The sequence below is a fragment of the Pteropus vampyrus genome, unplaced genomic scaffold, assembly GCF_000151845.1.
Source record: "Pteropus vampyrus isolate Shadow unplaced genomic scaffold, Pvam_2.0 Scaffold136, whole genome shotgun sequence".
NCBI lineage: Eukaryota > Metazoa > Chordata > Mammalia > Chiroptera > Pteropodidae > Pteropus > Pteropus vampyrus.
In genome coordinates this window covers 3,290,144-3,290,487 of record NW_011888917.1, presented here as the reverse complement: position 1 = coordinate 3,290,487, position 344 = coordinate 3,290,144, and positions in this window count along the sequence as shown.

Sequence of the window (344 nt, the reverse complement as noted above, 5' to 3'; positions counted from 1 at the left end):
AGAGAGAGAGAGAGAGAGAGAGAGAGAGAGAGAGAGAGAGAGAGAGAGAGAGAGAGAGAGAGACTATGGATGAGTTGTGCTTATTTTTCCTAAGGCTATATCTTAGGAAATAAGTATAACTCTGAATGAGTTTGGTAGGAGAATAAGTATTGCTAACCACTGGAATATGTAAATAGGTTTAAAAAGACATTTATATAGTATTCTACCTCAAGTTCTACATCTTTCAGGGAAACATTTTCTTTGACTTTTATAGGCCACATTTATTTGATCTTTCTCTGAATTTCTGTTGCTCTTAGAGTCAATAGTATGCAGGTTATTCTATAATTAATTTTTACTTGTGTCAA